The sequence below is a fragment of the Camelus bactrianus genome, chromosome 27 (genome assembly GCF_048773025.1).
Source record: "Camelus bactrianus isolate YW-2024 breed Bactrian camel chromosome 27, ASM4877302v1, whole genome shotgun sequence".
Lineage (NCBI taxonomy): Eukaryota > Metazoa > Chordata > Mammalia > Artiodactyla > Camelidae > Camelus > Camelus bactrianus.
The window spans coordinates 23,837,000-23,856,109 of record NC_133565.1 but is presented as its reverse complement, the minus strand read 5'-3'; the positions used below and the strand labels follow the sequence as shown (position 1 = coordinate 23,856,109).

Sequence of the window (19,110 nt, the reverse complement as noted above, 5' to 3'; positions counted from 1 at the left end):
TGTAGGTAACTTAGCCTCTCAGGGGAATCAGATGGATCCCCTGGAAAATTCAGTTTGGCTTTCTGCTGTACATATGGTGTTCTTAGAAACCCTGATCCAGTAAATTTATTATACGAAATGAAAACAGAAAGATCAAAATGTAGATGCCCTTAGCAGTTTGAGTTTAGTGCTAAGGGTCTTCTAATTTTGTTTTATCCTGTGATTTCTAAAAATGACAAATAGTGGAAGAATTGTGTTGAACTTCAGAGACTCTAATTAAGATGATTTTAAAATTGCCCTTGTAACAGCAAATTCTGCCCCAAGGCTGCTACAGGGGTCAGTGTCAAAAGAAGAGCCAAAGTTTTTCAAAAGATGTCATGTTTTTCTTTACTTATGCTTCCTTTACCCAGAGAAAAACAATAAATAGAAAGTAACATAAGAAAAGAGGATGTGGAGAGAGAGAGAACAAATAAAATGATTTAAAACAAACACACAAACTAAAAAAACTCTTTTGGCTCCAGTAATAAGAGGCTCAGTGGAGACTGTGGCAAACAGAAGTTGCTTCTAGGACGCAAATTCAGGCAAGGATATTTCTCATCAAATCCTTCCGTGGCCATAGTCAGAAAAGCAGTCCATCCTGAAGTGGGTGTAAGCAGGATTTTTAATCCTCTCATTTGGATGTAGTCGGAACCATTCATCTCAGCGGCTGCATCCTCATCGACCAGAACCTGTTCTTGCCCTATATCTGTGTGGTTTCACAGTACTTTGGTACCCCCAGTTGGAGATGGTTTTACTTAACATTATTATCTATAATATAGACAGCCACTCAAGGCTAGGCTGCACCCTCCCCTCCCCAATTAGCTGCATCCTAACTGACTGCTACCTTGGAATCAGTTCCAAGGACACCCTCTTTAGCATCATCTAATAGTTTTTTCTCTAGTTCCTCCACTGGAGAGGTGTAGCCTGGTTCCTTCCATTTCTTTCTGCCTCCTCCGTTATATTCTATACACGTGTGTAGCACTCAGTAGCACTCCAGGTTGATTACGTTTGACCACTGCATCAGCCATGAAAACCGCCAGCCATTCTTTACTTTCACCCTCAGTGTTTCCTGTGTCCCCAGTGTTTGGTCTGCATCAGCTGGGTCAGCTTGGGGGAAGAAAGGCTAGTGGATTTCAGAACAACCCCTCTCCGTGGGCCCACCTTTCCAGGAGGGGTTTAGCACATTTAAAACATGCGGTATCTTGGGAGTGACGAGTGAAGAGCTGGCGAAGAGAATATTATAGGAAGCCAGAGGAGGGCAGAACAATCCACAGATAAAAGTGGTTTTCTCAAAGGAGCATCACGAGACAGAGATGGTACTGAATTAGGGCCATGACCATCTATATCCATGTACATAAAGAAGCATGGGATTCTGTTCTTCGAAAGGCAAATTGGGACTCTGGTGGGTATTTGCTAATAAGACACAGCAGGCTGAATAAAGCCTTGCTCCCAACTCAGACCATGAGGCCAGTATTACCCAGAAACCAGAAACAGCCCAAGACTTCACAAGAAAATAAAACAAGAGATCAATATCTCTTAGGAACAGGGAACCAAAAATCCTCAACAAAATGCTAGCAAAATAAATCCAGCAACATATTAAAAAGATTATATACCATGACCATGTAGTATTCATCTGAGGATTGTAAGGTTGGTTTAATACATGAAAATCAATTAAAGTAATACTCTATGTTAATAATAAGGGACAAAAACTACATGACTATTTCAATACTTGGTGAAAAAATCATTTGGCAAAATCTTGTATCCTTTCATGATAAAAACAGTCAACAAACTAGAAATCGTAGGGAAATGCCTCAAACTGATAAAGGCCAACTATGTAAAACCCACAGCTAACATGATACTTAATAGTAAGAAACTGTTTTCCACCTAAGATTGGGAGCAAGGCAAAGAAATTACTTCTCATGGCTTCAATTAACATTGTATTAGAGTTTCTTGCCGGAGAATTAGACAAGCAAAATAAATAAAAGTCTTCTAGATTGGAAAGACTGGAATAAAACGATCACTATTCAGAGATGACAAGATCTTGCATATTAAAAACTCCACAGAAACAGAATTAGAAGAATAAGTAAGTTCAGCAAGGTTAAAGAATGAACTATTGATATACAAAATTTCTATGCCTTAGCAATAAACAACCTGAAAATGAAATTTAAAGACAATTATATTTATAATAGTATCAAAAATAATAAAATATTTAAGATTTAAATTATAAGAACTGTACGCTGAAAATTATAAAATACTGTTAAAAAATTAAAGGTCTAAATAAATGGAAAGATACTCCTTGCCATAGATCAGAAGACTTGATTATTAAGTGGCACTTATACCCAAATTCATCTACAGCATCAATGAAATTTGTATCAAAATTCCGCTGCCTGTTTTTCTTTTTCCTGGCATTGACAAACTGGTCATAAAATTCCTATGGAAATGAAAGGGACCCAAAAGAGACAAATCAATCTCAAAATAGAAGAACAAACTTGGAAGACTCCAATTATCTATTTCAAAACTCACTGCAAAGCTAAGATAATCATTATAGTAATCATCATACTGGCCCAAGGATTGACTTACAGATTAATAAATATAATCGAAAGTCCTGTTATATACATGATCAATTAGTTTTCAACAATTATGCCACGATAATTAAATGAGGGAGAGAATGGTCTTTCCAACAAATGTTGCTGACACATCTGGACACCCACATGCAAAAGAATGAATTTAGACCTCTTTCTCATGCCATACAAAATTTAACTCAAAATAGATTAAAGACCTAAATGTAAAAGCTAAAACACAAAATGTTATGATAACTCACAGAGAAAAAAATGTGACAATGAGTGTGTATATGTCCATGAATGACTGAAAAATTGTGCTGAACACTGGAATTTGACACAACATTGTAAAATGATTATAAATCAATAAAAAATGTTAAAAAAAATAAATAAAAGCTAAAACTGTGAAAATCTTAGAAGAAAACATAAGGGTAAATCTCATAATTTTGAATGAGGAAACAGTTTCTTTAGAAATAAATCCGAAATCACAAGTGACAAAAGAAACAAATAGATAAATAGAATTTCCTCAAAATTAAAAGCTTTTGTGATTCAAGGCCATCATCAAAAAGAGACAGTTCACAAAATGGGAGAAAGTACTTGAAAATGACATAACCAATAAGGGATTATGTATACAGAACACATAAAAGCTCTTATAACTAACCAATAAGGAAAAGGACAAAGGATCTGAATAGATGTATCTCCAGAGAAGTTATAAAAATGACCCATGATATTGATCTCCCATAAAACTGACGAGGTATATGTGTGGGGCCCCAGACCTACAGCCACAAGGTACTGACTTCTGCGGACAATATGAATAAGCATAGACATAAATTCTCCCCTAAGGCTTCAGCGAGGAGCCTTGACCGGCTGACACCTTGATTTCAGCCTTGTGGGAGCCTCAGCAGAGAATCCGGCTGAGCCTCCCCTGACCTCCGCCTTACAGAACTGTCTCACAACAGCTAGGAGTTGCTGTTTTCAGTGGCTACATTTATGGTAGTTTGTTAATTAGCAATAAAAAACTAATGTGAGTTCCTTACATTAACAACAAACGCTTCCTGAGACCACACATCCTCCTTAATCCAACAGTCATCCATCTCTCTGTTACAGGAAACATTCTCAAAAGAACTATTATCCTTATTTCTTTATCTCCTGCTCACTCCTCAACACTGCCTAACCTGGCTTCTGACCTTAACCCTCCATTAAAAAAGTCTATCTAGTCTCACCAAAGAGCCCTCCATGGCTAATTCCAGCCAGCGTTTCAAAGCACTCATGTTTCCTGATGTATTAGTAGCCCTTGACCCGGTTGATGCTTCTCTTCTTCTTAAAACTCTTGCCTTGGGTTCTGTGACAGCCCGGAACTTCTCTGGCTGCTCCCCTCCCTGCCTGTTTGCATGTTTAGCCTCTCCCCAGGAATTCAGTGCCCAAGATTTGAGCTGAAGGCCCCTCCTCTTCTCGCTCTAACCTTTAAAAGAGTTCGTAAACGTGTGGCTTCCCTGTTGTTTTCAGTACTTAGCTAATTCACTCATTTCATATCCACCGTAACCCAATGAGAGAGCACAAACAAAACCAAGACCACACGTCAGTACTGAGCAGGGCAGGGCTTCTAATCTGGGCAGTCCAGAGGCTGGTGGAGCCACTGTAAGACACGAGCCCTAGGCAATCTTTTCTACGTCACTTAGGACTTCACATCCTATCTGTAGGCTGATAACTCCCAGGGTTTTATCTCCATCTCTGACCTTTCCTCTGAACTTGAAAACTCCATGCTCAGTGGCCTTTTCAACAAACCAACTTGTCACCTGTTACATCCTCTGGCTTCCCTACCAGCGAATGGCCGTGGAATTGTGCGAGAAATCCAGTTAAAATCTTTCAGGTCTTCTGTCCCTTACCCTGAATATCTCACAGGCAGCTCAAACCTGTCACCAAAGCCTTCCTTATCCCCCAAACCTTCCATCGTAGTTATCTTGGGGGCACAACAAACCACTCAAAGTTAGTCTCCAACAGAAATGTATTGTTTCTCACGGATATGCAGATAGATTGACAGGTTTCTCTTCTGGTTGACTGGCGGGAGTCAGCTGGAGGGCCAGAGGTCTGCAAGGGTCCAGGGGGTGTTTGTATAAGTGGAGCCGTGCCCAGGGCCTTTGCCCACGCCACGTCTCCCACGGGAAGGGGTGCTTATCGCCTCTCTCTCACTTGGCTAACCACTAGCCATGTCTCAGACTCCATCTGAAATGTCACGTCTTAGCAGAGTCGTTCCCTGACTCCCGGACGAGGTGAAGTCCTGTTCTGTTCTCTCATGTCACCGGGAGCTTATCCTTCACGACACTTAGGGGAGTTGTTACTTTCCAAGTACAGTTTTACTCATTTGATTAATAGCTCTCCCCCCGTCTCCAATGGTAAATTCCATAAAGGCAGAGTCCATGCAGGGCTTTATCTCTCAAGCCTAGAGCAGTGTCTGGGACAAGGGAGGCAGGCAGTACTCATTTGTTAAATGGGTGAACGCTGCAGGAGTCGCTGGAGTCACACAGACCTCTGTTTTATCCTTGCTCTCCGCTTCCCAGCAGTGCAATTTCAAGTAAGTAATTTACTCTCCCAGCCTAGAATTTATCTGTGAAAAAAAAAAAAGAAAGAAAATAATAAGGGTAATATAATTTCTAACCACACAGTTTTTCTGTAAGGGTTAAAGGAGATAATATAAATTGCTTCTAGCATGTGCCTGGAGCACAGTAAATGCTCAGTGTCCTGGCATCATATAGTGTGAGGGCTTCATCTTAGAAGGAAAAATCTAAAGAACAGGATTTTTTTTCCTTCACGGAGGCAGCAGGGATTGAGCCCAGGACCTTGTGCACGCCAAGAACACGCTCTACCACTGAGCTGCACTCCCACCCGCAAGAATGGGGTTTGCCCAGCATCACGCAGCATAAGGCAGAGCCCTCACTGCATTTTTCCCATATCAGACCTTTCTTTTCTTTATGGCTTATCTAAGCGACATACTCTGATTTCCATCTTGACAAGATTACTCTGACTGCAGTGTGTGCGTGTGTGTGCGCGCGTGCGCACGTGTGTGTGTGTGTGTGTGTGTGTGTGTGTGTGTGTGTGTTGTGTGGTGGGCGCAGCTCCCTTCCCTTTCTCAAACCACACCTTCAACAACCCTATCTTATGTTAGTGGAATCTGATGTCCAGCAATCCCCCAACCCACAAGCGGAAGGCAGGGAAACAGGACACAGTTCACATCTCTTTATTTGTAAAGTTGGGGGCTGGGAGGTCATTCTCATCCTAACTCGCTGTGTTGTTGCTCCGTAAGTCAAGTTGGATGATGCAGGTGAGCTTGCTTTCACAGATAACAAAACACTATCTATGTGCTCTTATTATTCTGCCAAGAGAGGCAAGCCTGATTGTGCCATGTAAATGCTTAGGGTGCAGGCTCTTTTGTAAAGGCACTGCTTCTGCACCGACACCTGGGTGCAGTGGTTTCATCACCTCTGTGTTTTCTCTCCCTTCACTACAATGGCTCCTGAACTCGCGGTTGTTTTACAGGAATCTGAAATATTCAGAAAGCAACAAGAGAGAGGTCCAACGAGGGCAGGTTTGGCTGGGAGGCAGGGAGTGTGTAATTCCCAGTTCCCAGTTCCTGTGACACAAGTAACCACCTGACAGACAGCCTTGAGTGGGGAGCCTTTTTCAAGCTTGCCCCCTAGGCTTCACCTGTCTCCATTTACTTCTGTCCTCCACCTGTAACAGAAGGGAGGAGGGTATCTGCAGAAGGGGTTTGGGAACGCTTTCCCCCCCAGTGCTGAGAGCTGCCCACCATTACACTTACCCATCAGGGACTCCTCTTGACCAAGCCAGAGAGTCAGTTTTAATGTCTTGCCCCAAGTAGGAGTTTCTCTCCCTGGTCTGGCTTAGCCTCTCTTACTCTGTTTTTAAAGAGTGAAACAAAACAAAGCGAAACAAAACACACCACCAACAAAACTGTTGCCTAATTAACTCAAGGGTCAGTGTCACGGACTGCGTGTTTGTGGACCTCAATTCATCTGGTGCAGCCCTAGCTTCCAAAGCAGCAGTATTTGGAGTTGGAGCTTTGGGGAGTTAATTGATGGCCTGGCTGTCAAGCTGCTCTTGATTTAAAGCCCCCCTTGGCCTTCTTAATGACATCAGACTCCAGCAGGGGCTAGCACAGCCTAGCATTGATTTTTGCCATTTCTAACCTCCTGTGGGTGGTAATAACTTTTGTTATTGTTAATATCAATTTCCATGTCATTCAGATCACTCTGGGAGTGGACGCTGAGGCTTGAGGACAAATACGGACTGACTATTCCTTAGTTCCTTGTGGTTAAGTCTTGAGTCCTTCCTTAGACTCAGCTCTCCAAGAGGATGGGACCCACTGGAGCTACAAGCCCCTCAGCGTACACTTCGGGGCTTTTTTTCCCCACCAGAAATGATTAGAGTTGGATTTTCTCTTATTTGTACCCCAAAGCATTCTGACTAATAGTGACATTAGAGGGTCCAATTAAGATGCACAACAGTGGCTTACAGCAAGGGGTGAGGGATTTGGGAATAAAGACAAATGAAGAGTCTCTCCATATTTGAAAATAAGAAACTATAGGGTTTAATTTTGAGTGGGAAAAGTGGTAGACTATTACAGGAGTCGGAAACAGAAATAAACCTCAGATCTTTTGATTTGGGGAGACTTCACTGCTGTTGCCCCTCTCCCAGCCCCCCTCCTGTATATTGCCCCCCTGCCACACTTTTCATCTCTACTGGAATTCTCTCTCTTAATTTGCCTTTAGTCCTTTCTTCCTATCTCAACCTCATCTCTTATCCATTTCCAACCCACAATTTTTGCTGCCCTTCTTCGATTTACTCCCATCTCATCTTCCATTAAAACCAGTCAAGGAAATACATATAAATATAATAAAACCCAGAAAATCTAAACTTAACCAAGAATTGAAAGACTATCCCTTCTGTTAATTTATTAATACAAAAATAAATTATTTTTAATCACAGCATATGACTGAAGTATGGAGTATAATGAAATAAGAAAGAGATGAGCTTGTCCTCAATATTTTTATGGTCAAGAACAAGTGTTTACAAATTTTGCCTCTAAAGGCTCAGATGGTAAATGTGTTCAGCTCTGTGGGCCATGCAGTCTCTGTTCCAACTACTCAGCTCTGCCACTGCAGCGTGAAAGCAGCCATAGAATATATGGAAATAAGTGGGTGTGGCTGTGTCCCAATAAAACTTTATTTATAAAAACAGACAGCAGGCCAGATTTGACTCATGGGCCATAGTGGGCTGACCCCTGATCTAGACAGACAGCTAATAAGAAAATGACAATGCGGTATAGTGGAGACATCAAGCATTTTCAACATGAACATTGCTCAAGGGCACAGTTTATAAGCTTAGGAAATATTTTCACATTTACTCTTTGCTGGCCTCACCCACAGACATGCTCTAAGTTAAGGTCAGGTCCTTCTGGAACCCCTGTCCTTCTACAGGGCTGCCTCAGAAGCCAAACTTGTTAAGGACTTCCTGAGGAATGGGCCTACCTAACCATTCAGAAAGTATAAATTAAAAAGAATATATAAGAAAGTAATTTCACTATTTCTTACGACATATCTGTAGGAGAAGAGTGGAAGCTAATCTTTATCTTCATTCCAGATGGGGTCTTCCCCTTCCCTCTTGTCCTGGGAGCCCAGGACCTCTTTGCTGCCCTTGAGATACCCAAATTTTATCATGAATTTATAGGTACATTTAGAAAGAGTTGAACTCTTCACAAAATAGAATTTCCCAATTCTTCTTTATGCCTCTCAGTAGAGTTTTATCAGTTTCTTCCAACAGACACAGATTGTTTATCTTTTGTTGCTCTTGCAAATGGAATCTTTCCTGAATTTGATTTTTAACTTTATTGTCTGTGACTAAGAAGCAATTGATTTTTGTATATTAATTTTTCTAGCCAGACAATTTATAAAAACTCTTACTGTTAAAATGGTTTTTCAGTTGATTCTCTTCCCAAATATGCAATCATATCATGTCAAATATTAATACATTTGCCTCGATTTTTTAACACTCAATACTTTAACTTTGCTTCCTTTCTTATTGTATTGATTCAGACTTTCAAAATAATACATGTAAAAGTGGTTTGTTTCCTTATTTTAATGGTAACGCTTCTTGTATTTCATTGATCAGTCATGATGTTTAACTTTGATTTAATGTATATTTATCAGATTAAAAATTTATAAATACATTTCTAATTTATTGGTTTTTTGGTAAAATTAATAAACAATCCAGAAGTAGATCCTTGTTTATAACTAAATTAATAAAGAAACATTTATTTGTCAAATCAATGGAAAATAATGGATTATTTAATAAGTGGTACCAGTGGAATATTATTCATCACCAGAAAATATACTTGGACTGCTATACCATTTCCCAGAGGAATTTCCAGTGAAATGAACATTCCAATGTAAATAGAATACAATATTGAGAGTAAAATATGCCATCAATGAAGTTAATATATGATAAAAATAGGTTTTTTACTGAATTTTTTTATTGCTACCAGCAAGAGCAGATAAAGAGTTCACATCTGTAATGTCCAAAGAACATTTACAAATTGAAGAGAAAAACACCTAGAATCCAATAAAAAATGAGCAAAAACTGTTAAAAAAAAATTCACAAAAGAACATATGTAAACGGCCAACACACATGAGAGATTCAAATTGACTAGCAGAGAAGGAAGTATGAAATTAAATCATAAGATATATTTTTATAATTATCTGATAATGAAACTTAAGAGAAGTAGCAAAATCAAGCATGGGATAAACATCCTTATGTTCATGGTACAGATGTGAATTGTTACCGCTTAGGAGGAGAGCACTCTGGAGCATCTCTTAAATTTTAAAACATATGTATTCTTCCAACCAGCCATCTTAATCCTGGAAATCAGATTTCTGGAAATAAAGCACCAGTATTGTAGTGGACACTATAGTACATTGCAGGATCTCTTTGAGACTGATTCACTCATTCCTCTCTGGCCACCAGGAGTACTATGTCAGTGTTCAGTCAGTGAAACAGATCTGCTATGCGTGATACAGAATAAGGAGTGCGTAACAGGGATTAGACATAATGCAACTGCAGGACGTAGTGAAGACGTCTGGTGCCCTGCAACTGGAGTTGGATCTAAAGTCACCATAGGTCAGCCAGACCAGTAGGCAGAGAAGAAAGCCAGGCATGGACAAAGGGAAGGACATGGGGACTCAGGGGACTGGCTGCAGTGCATGCAGACACACTGGAGCTCAGGTCTCTCACCACCTCCAACCTCAGGGCTGAGGGACCTGCAGGAGAAGCTGGTGCCCTTCATCGTGGACCAGCACACTCGCTTGCTCGGCACGCTCCTCCCCTCATAACCCTTCCATGTTTCCCATTTTCTTCATCTTATAAGCCATGATTCTTGGTATTACGTTCAAGTCTTCCCATGTGTTTGTCCCTTCCTGCTTGTCCAGCTTCATCCCCCACCCCCCACCACTTCTTGCCTCGAAGTTTCCATTGTGTTTGTGGAGCTGCTATAGTTTACATATTTATCATACTTTTTTATGCTCCTGGACCTGCGCTCACATTGCCAAGTGCTTGACTCTCCTTGCCTTATTTTCTGCTAAATCTAATTTGTTTGAAAAAACTCAGGTCAGAATTCATACTCCAAGGACATGTTCATTAAAATATAACTAACATATAGAAAACAACAAATATTGAGTGTACAACTTGATAAATTTTCACTTATAGATTCCCCCCCAAAAAAAACCCCACATAATCGGGGGGGGGGTGTAGCTCAATGGTTAAAGTACATGCTTAGCATGCACGAGGTCTTAGGTTCAATCTCCAGTACCTCCATGAAAATAACTAAATGAATAAACCTGATTAGCAACCCCCGACAAAAAACCAAACCAAACCAAAACACATAGTCAAGTAATTCATTATCTAGATAAGCTAGAAATGGATCTGCATGCCAGACCTCCCCTTTCTGCACCCTTAGTCTCTATCACCCTCCAGAAAGGTAACCACTCTTCTGACTTGTCACCACTTTTTTGCAAGTTTATACTATTTAAATGCATTTTTGCAAGGTTATACCATTTATAGGCAAGAAAGATACTGTATGTGTACTTGTGTTGGACTCCACAGGCCTTGCCGTCGTGGTCACGTCCCCAGCAGCCCCTCGGTCCCTCCCAGCCCCGGCTGCCCCCTCGGCCCTGTCTGCCGATTCAGGGCTAGCGCCCACACCCCGCAGCCCAGGCCAACTCCTCAGCCTTGAGGGGCTCCCCACGCAGGACTGGCTGGTCCTGCTTATCTTGGGGAAGAGGGAGAAAAACAAAAGAAACAAGGAAGACGAGGAAAGGGATGGGTATAGAATCACTTTTTTTTAAAGGAAGACAAAAGGAAAGGCAGAAAAGGGAAGAAGGGAAAAAGCCCATGTGTAGTATTCTTGTTTCAGGCACTGAGATTTGCGGCTGGAATTTGTTGTCTAGAATGCAGTATATACGTCAGCTTGTCAACTGTTGTCCATCTTGTCATTTACTTGGCAACATGTTTAAAGTCCACGTCTGCCAACGTCAATAACTGCGTCAACTCTGGTATGTTTATATTGTCTGTTTCTTCTCTTGGTCCTTTTTCTTGGAAAACCTAATAATTTTTAGAAGACTCATGGAGGCCACATGTGCAAAGATGCCATATATTTTGTATACAGAATCTCTGGATGACACTCTTATTTCAGAGATTGTTTTTCTTCAGGTTATGGTTTCTTTTGAGGGTAGTAGCAGACCACCGATTTGGGACTGAGCAAATCTGAGGCTGATTCCTAGGTGTTGGAAGACGGAGTCCAGTTGACTCTCCTAGCCTTGAAGGGGCGTCTGTTTCAAGTCAGGGGGTGTTTACCAGCGCCCCTTCACCTGGAGCGCCCTGAACTGTAAGATCCATCTCTCTTGTGCCGTCAAGCTGCTCCTAGCTCTGCCCAGACCCTCAGTGCCCTAACGTCTACTTTCTACTTGGCTTTTCCAGCTTGCAGCCAACACAAATTACACACGAGACAGTGTGTGAAGGGGAAAAGTTGTCGTCGCCTCTCTCCTCTCCCCTTCTATAGTGGGCTCTTGGGCACTCGAGAAATAAGATCCATGAACTCTCACTTCGTCCTCTTATCCCTGTGAGACAGCTAAAAGCTCTGCCCGTCCTCTCTGCCTCTCTTGTTTTTAACTGGGTTCTCAGACTCTCCACGTATCTTGTAGAGGAACCAGTAAATTACTGGGGTGAAAAGGTACAGTAGATTCACTTCAACACCTTTCCTTTGGGGCTCTGGCATCTTGTATCCTGGCTGCCTTGCTGTATATTTAAGGCCCTCGTATAATTAAAAAAATACACATTATCCAGCTTTTCTAGTCGTTCTCATGGGGAGAGCTGGTCTGCTATGTGCTAGTCCATCACAGCCATAAGCAGAATTCAGGACTGGGTTTTTAAGCAAGACAACTACCAACCCACTTTGCACATCACTCAGATTTCACATTGAAATAACAAAATGTAAATTTACGTGCCATAGAGTGGAACGCTACAAATGTCCTTTGTTCTCATATCTGAGATTTTCACGTTGCTAAATGCAGTATAGTTGGGGCTGGGTGGAAAGAAAGGCTTACCTCACGTGTCCTCTTGCACAAGAGCAGAGTTCCCAAGTCTGAAGTAAGAAGTTGTGCAGTGTGTGATCACAAATCTCTGTGGAAATCCATTACTCTCGGTGGTAAGAGTATTATTTGAAGGTGGTCTGTGATGAAAACAAGGTACACATTTTGGATCCTACCAACACTCCAGTACAACAAAATTACATTGTTGCATGTCTGAGTCCCCCACTAGAGTGTCCGTTTCCTATGGGCACAAAGTGCATCTTTTTTCTCTGAAGCCATATTTTTAAGTATGTGCTGGTTAAATTGTGTGCCTGAAGGACTTCTTCAGTGCCGAATTGGGAATTTATTTTGTCAATTTATTCATCCCCCACCCCCTCCAGTAACCTAATACGGCTGCTCTGCTCTAAGGAAACTGGGAACGAAGCAGGTAGATCACAGGCTCCCAGGGGACTTACTGTCTGATAGCGTTTTCACTCAAATACTGTTTGTTCTGACACTGTGGCCTCTCTCCCTTAATTATAAAGACCATATGCTTAAATACAGAAAAATAAGAAACTACAGAGGGAGAAAATGAAGATTAAAATCATCTATCTTTTCACCCGGATTGAGTCAACGTATTATCTCCTGCCACATTCCTTCATTCCTTCTACTGCAGTTGTAACTACTTACTCATAGATATGTATCCATATGTAAAAGAAATTGGTTTCTTTTAATCCTACTGGTATATTATTATTATTGTTGTTGTTGTTGTTGTTGTTGTTGTTGTTGTTGTTGTTGTTGTTTTTAATGGAGGTACTGGGGATTGAACCCAGGACCTCCTGCCTGCTAAGCATGTGCTCTACAACTGAGCTGTTCCCCTTCCCCCTATACTTTGAATAACTTTGTTTTTTAACATCTGCTTCGTATGCATTTTGAAGTAGTACAGACATATAAAATGGTACATGGAGTAATAAAACAAACACATTTGCAACCATCACAAAGTTTAAAAAATTTCTTAGAATTTTAATCTAATGACCATCTATTTCTCCCCATATGTTCCCCTGCCTGTCTCTTCTTCCTGCACCTCTGATCCTTACCAAAGATAGTCATTATCCTGATTTTCATAATGTCTTTGCATCTTTCTACACTCACTAAATATTTCTGTGTCCTTAATAATATATTGTACAATTGTGTGTATTTGTAAATGTTACAGAAAATCATATTTCTGAGGCTTGCTTTCCCTCCTTGAAATTACAGTTTGAGAATTTATCTATAGATAAGTACGTAAATCTTGTTCACATTTTAACTTCTATACAATATTACACTCTATAGTGTAATATGATATATTTATCAATTTTTAAAATAAACATGTAGGATTTTTTCCTAATCTTTTACAGTTACTCATGAAATTGAAATAAACATTTTAATCCCTGTTTTCGCAAATACATGTGAGAGTTTCTCTAATGTAGAGGCCTGAGGTAGGATTGCTGGTTAAAGAGTATATGGAATTTCAGATTTACTAAATGTTGCCAGAATCTCTCCAAAGTAGTTGTACCACTTTATGGAAGCTCCTCAACAAATTAAAAATAGAATTACCATATGATCTAGTTAATCCACTTCTGGGTAGTTATCTGAAGAAAATGAAAACACTAATTCAAAAAAATATATAGGCCCCCGCTATGTTCACTGCAGCATTATAGAAGCAGCTTGTGTCCACTGGTGACTGAATGGAGAAAGATGTGAAGTACACACACACAGGCACAATGGAGGACATGTACACATGCACACGCACGCACACACACACACACACACAGTGGCACAATGGAATACTGTTCAGCCACGAAAAAGAAGGAAACTCTGCCATTTGAGACAACATGGATGGACCTGGAAGCTGTTATGCTACATGAAATAAGTCAGACAAAGACAAATATATGACATCACTTATATGTGGAATCTAAAAATTAAAACAAAAAAGTGAATGAACAGAATAGAAAAAAAACTTCTAGATACAGAAAACAGATTGGTGGTTATCAGAGGGGAAGGGGGTTGGGAGGTGGGAGAAATGGGTGAAGAAGGTCAACTGCACGGTGATGAGTAGCTACTAGACTTATTGTGCTGATCACGTTGCAGTGTACATGGTGACCGAATTACTATGTTGTACACTTAAAACTAATATAACATTATATACCAATTTTACCTCAATTAAAACTATGCTAAGAAAAATATACACAAAGGATTAAAAATTAGAAAAGAAAGCAACTTAACATTATATATCCAGTAATGCCAGCTATGCAGTACCTGTTCAATATATGCTTAGTGGATTTTTTTTTAATGTGGAATCATACATGCACAAGGGGGAGAAAAAGGGAACTAGAGTAACATTAATGAAAACTTGCCCTACTAGATTTTTAAATGTATTTTACAAGAGTATTATTCAGTTTGACATATGTATATTAATAGATTCTTCTATTCAAAGAACTCTATCAACTTTTCCAAATCATTCTACATCTGTTTTCCTAGTGAGCAATTTACAGTGTATTTATTGAGAGTTTTCCTGTAGATGTTTTGTTCTGGATCCTTTTTTTTTTTTTTTTTTTTTTTTTGAGTTCTTGCACATTCGAACATGTGTCACATTTGTATTCACATTTGACTTATATTTTTGATACACGTAGAATTCTGAGGCTTGCAACATTATTTTCCCTCAAAGCTTTGAAAGCATTCCTTCATTGTTTTGGGGGATAGAGTGTTGCTGAAGAGAAGGTTAAAGTCTGTGACTTTTTTTTTTTTCCCTTTGCTGAGAACGGTATTTGTTTTGTTTTGCTTTCTGTTCATTTGTTTGTTTTATTACTTTCTGACTCTTTGGAAGCATTCTTTTCTCCATTTCTGCCATAGCTGTTGTTTCTTTAATTCACATGATTTGGCACTTGCAGGGTTCTTGAAAATTAAAAACTCCTTTCTGTCTTAAATTCTGGTAATATTTATTCCTTTAGTTTATTTATCATGTCCTCCATTCATGTTTCTTCATTTTCTTTCTTATAAACTCCTATTATGTCAATGTTGTGTTCCTGGTTAATTCTCACTCTTACCTTTTTTTCCTGAAATATCTCATTTTTTTTTCTCTTGCCAAACAATCTAGACTTAAAAACTTTTACTCATCTTCCCAAATAACTTTTAGCCTAAATGATATATTTTTATTTTACTCTGATTATTATTTTTTGTGACAATGTTAAATCACATCTTTATATAATTTCTTCTTTAATCTCTCTAATGAAAAAATTCTTTAAAGATCCTTTCTGTTAACTGTATAATTTATTTTCCTTCAGGTTCAAATAGTCTGTTTTTAATGAGAATGTGTGCGTGTATGTGTGTAATGTTAGTTTTCTTTAAGTGTCTGTTGATCTGACTTGTTACTGTTGTTATATAGGAAAACTACTTTCATAGATTTACTTTTTAAAATTTTTATTGAATTATAGTCAGTTTACAGTGTTATGTCAATTTCTGGTGCACAGCATAATACTTCATACAGGATCATATATATATTCTTTTTAACCATAAGTTACTACAAGATATTGAAATATAGTTCCCTGTGCTATGCAATATAAATTTGTTTATCCATTTTATGTATAGTATTAGCATCTGCAAATCTTAAACTCCCAATTTATCTCTTCCCACCCCTTTCCCCTAGTAACTTCGCATGTAACTCAATTACTAAATTGTCATAGTTGTTTTTAATCTTCCCTTTTAAAAATATTATTTATTCTTTTTTTTATAGTATTGGTTGGAACTTTCAGGAAAATTTTAAATATATTATGATAAGTTTAAAGATACATGTTATATACAGAATATATATAATCAAATATTATATATTGTAGCATACGTATGATAAAATTATCTATTGTTTAGTCATATTGATATTATTTATTAGTTTTGAAGTTATCATGTAACATTAGTATTTGTTAATTTAGTTTGCTCAAAGCTTTTTTTATGATCTTGAACTAAAGAAATAATATAAAATATCTTCAAATTATTTTTAACATCTATTAATATCTTCTTTTCTTCACTTATTTAAGTATACCCTAATATATTAATATATATCATAATTTGGACAAGCCTCACATTCCTGTATAAACTTTATTTAAATGCATGTTATTATTTTAACATGCTAGTTTATATTAATGTTTTATTGATACATTTCTATTCTTAAAAAATTAGTCTGTAGATTTTTTTGAGTTATTGCCATGATTTATTATGAGAATTATACTTGATTTGTAAATGCAACTGAGAAGAAATATATGGCTTCCACAACACAGAAAAATTTAAATAGCATATGCACTATTTCTTCTTTGTCTTTTAGGACTTAAAACTCTCTGGATCTAGCATTTTGGAGAATGTCTTTAATAACCTGTTCAATTTCTTCCTTTTTAATAAATGTATTACATCACCTCTTCTAGTCTGAGATAAAACACAGACAATTGCCTACTTCATGTAGATTATGTTATTCATACAATTATATAGTATTATTCTTTTAAGTCTTTAATCTCTCCCATATTTGTGGCCCCTGGCTAAATTTCTTCTTTTTAATATCCTGAAATTTGCTTGATTATTACAAAATTTATTTGTAATTTGATTGATTTACAAGTTTGACTATTATGAGATTTACTTAAAACACTGTTTCTTACATTTATTTGTCTTTTTAATTTTTTACATTTTCTTATATATTAATTCAGATTTTATTCTTGTAATTTACCATATTCTCTCCAAGGATTTTTGGGTTTTTTCATTTTTTTTTATTTGACGGGGATGAGAAGTAAGTTATCACTTGAAGAGTTAATTCTCACTTTCCTAATTCAATAATTAATGAGTGTGCTTCTAAAAGCAGATTTTTCTGCCTTTTTAAGTTTTTATGGGTGTTCTTTATTCTAATTGGCAGTAAAATTGAAGACTTTAACTGGACATAATGCATTGTCTGATCCTAGAGCTGTTTAATGGACTGTTTTAATCTTCTTTATTTTCAATTTCAAAGTAGGTGCATATTTTGTAAACATTCTATAATGACTGTATTTTTATTATTGAAGTACTTGCGTATCGTTTTTCAATAATATTTCATCTGCTCCTTTGCTATTATTAGACCTACAGCTTTTATCCAGCTACTGTTATGATGTTTAATAGTCAGTCATGTCCTCAGTCCTAAACATTATTTCTAACACGATATAATCTGGGAAGTCAGCTATTCAACCTACTGTATTAATATTTACACCAAGAAACATAGGAGGAGATTTAGAGTTTTTAATCAGTTTCTAAATTTGTGAGTTAAGTCTAAATAATATCGCATAAGGTATCATTTTTTTAAAAACAAACTTTTGTTTCCCTTAGTGCAAAAATAAACCATAATTCAAACAGCTTTTAAAAATCAAAGCACTTGGGCCAGAATTACTAATATGGTATCATACGATAAATTAGTTTTGACAAGAGCTGTGTCCTTTAGTCCTTCGAAATAACTAAATAATCAAAGGGGGGAAATGAAGCTTAGCAGAAGCTGCTAGGGAAATCTTCAGCACATCACAAATCCAGGGAACAGTCTACACTGTTTCAGGTTACTCTCCGTATTGATTCCTCTTTGGACCTTTCAGTAAGAGGGGGCTCATGTTCACCACGATGCGCTCGGGACTCGGAATAGGGTGTCCATGACAGCTGCTGTCAGGAATCCTGTGTGTGTGTCAAGATATCCAGTTTCCTTTGAAACGATGCATTAGAAAGAGAAGCTGCTGCTGCTTTTGATATTTAAAAATACAAGTGCAAAATGGTCCATACTTCCTGAAGCCTCCCTGGTGTGGGAAGGCATGTCTGTGGGATGAGCTGCAGATCATGACTTTGCTACAGAATGCTACTTTAGCCTTCACAGTTAATCACGGAGAAGCTGGACCCCAAATTCTTTGCATGCCAAGAATCTCTATATTGTCTTCTATCTGTTCCCCAACAGCCATAGCTGACCCTTCTCATCTTTTGCCGAATAGTCTTGTTTTCTGCTTCCCACGACTTACATTTTGGCACCCGGTCCCTATGTGAACATCACTTTTTTGACATATGAATGCATCTCCTCACATCTAGTTAATGTCAGTTTTGCTCTTATCTCTGTCTCATAATAATAAGTTTCCATGAGCAGCTACTTCTTCATTTTGCAAAAGCAGAGGGTGTGTTCAGCTATTCAGAATCACAGAAACATTCCATTTGTCTTTTTTGTTTGTTTGTTTGTTTGGGGGCGGGTAGGTAATTAGGTTTATTTATTTGTTTATTATTAATGAAAGGACTGGGGATTGAACCCAGGACCTTGTGCATGTTAAGCACACACTCTACCACTGAGCGATACCTTCTCCCTCTCCTCATTCCATTCCAAGAAACCATTACTTTGTCCATCTTCTAAGTGCAAAGTAGGAGCATGGCACTCCTAAGTTTACACACAGCTGGTCTCCATGAGATGTAGGGCTTGAATCTATTTTTCCTGAATTTAGTCCTGTGAGCTTTCTTCTCTACCACTCATTTTCTATCTCTGCAAAGCACCCAGAGTACTTTGAATGATATATTTGATTGAGTCAAAGTATATAAAACTCATTGAAGAGGGCTCAATTAAAATAAATGCTGGAAAACTAGACTCTGTTCAACCTCCTCACATCTACTCCTTCAGCAGGGCCTGAAGCAAGCAGGCAAACATAGCATTGGAAAATGAGTGCTGCAGAAAAAAATATTAAACAACAGAAAGGGCAGTCTGGAGTGCCAGAGGCCCAAGACCCAGGGGATAGGATAGGGACATGGCGAGAAAGTTGCGGTTTTAAATAGGGTGCTCAAGACAAACCTCACTGAGAAGGTGACAGCTGAGCAATGTTTGAAAGCAGGTGGGGAGC

General features: G+C 38.5%; 1 long non-coding RNA gene across 1 annotated transcript in view; it reads right to left on the bottom strand.

The window, feature by feature from the left end:
• Nucleotides 1-364: 364 nt before the first annotated feature.
• Nucleotides 365-19,110, bottom strand: part of LOC141575216 (uncharacterized) — a 30,728-nt gene continuing 11,982 nt past the window's right edge. The window contains exons 2-3 of the long non-coding RNA XR_012502631.1: nucleotides 12,248-12,372; nucleotides 365-5,181 (exon numbers count right to left, since the gene is read on the bottom strand). This is a non-coding gene — a long non-coding RNA (uncharacterized LOC141575216). The remainder of the gene's footprint in view (nucleotides 5,182-12,247; nucleotides 12,373-19,110) is intronic.